The sequence below is a fragment of the Penaeus monodon genome, chromosome 23 (assembly GCF_015228065.2).
Source record: "Penaeus monodon isolate SGIC_2016 chromosome 23, NSTDA_Pmon_1, whole genome shotgun sequence".
NCBI lineage: Eukaryota > Metazoa > Arthropoda > Malacostraca > Decapoda > Penaeidae > Penaeus > Penaeus monodon.
Genome location: NC_051408.1, coordinates 40,932,324 through 40,932,523, shown reverse-complemented (window position 1 = coordinate 40,932,523; position 200 = coordinate 40,932,324).

Genomic DNA, 200 nt, shown 5'->3' with positions numbered 1-200 from the left:
CAGACACATTTTCCTAGGTATCAATGTGCGATTTTCATTACTGTTATTCTTTGTCATGATTTTTTCATTACTAGTGTTAATATTTTTGGAGGGAAAAGTATTTTTTTATCATTAGAAAATCTTGTATATTCCAAATTTTATTTCTCTTCTCGGCACGGGGGGGGGGGGGGAGCCTGGTGTGTGTGAATAATAAATGAACA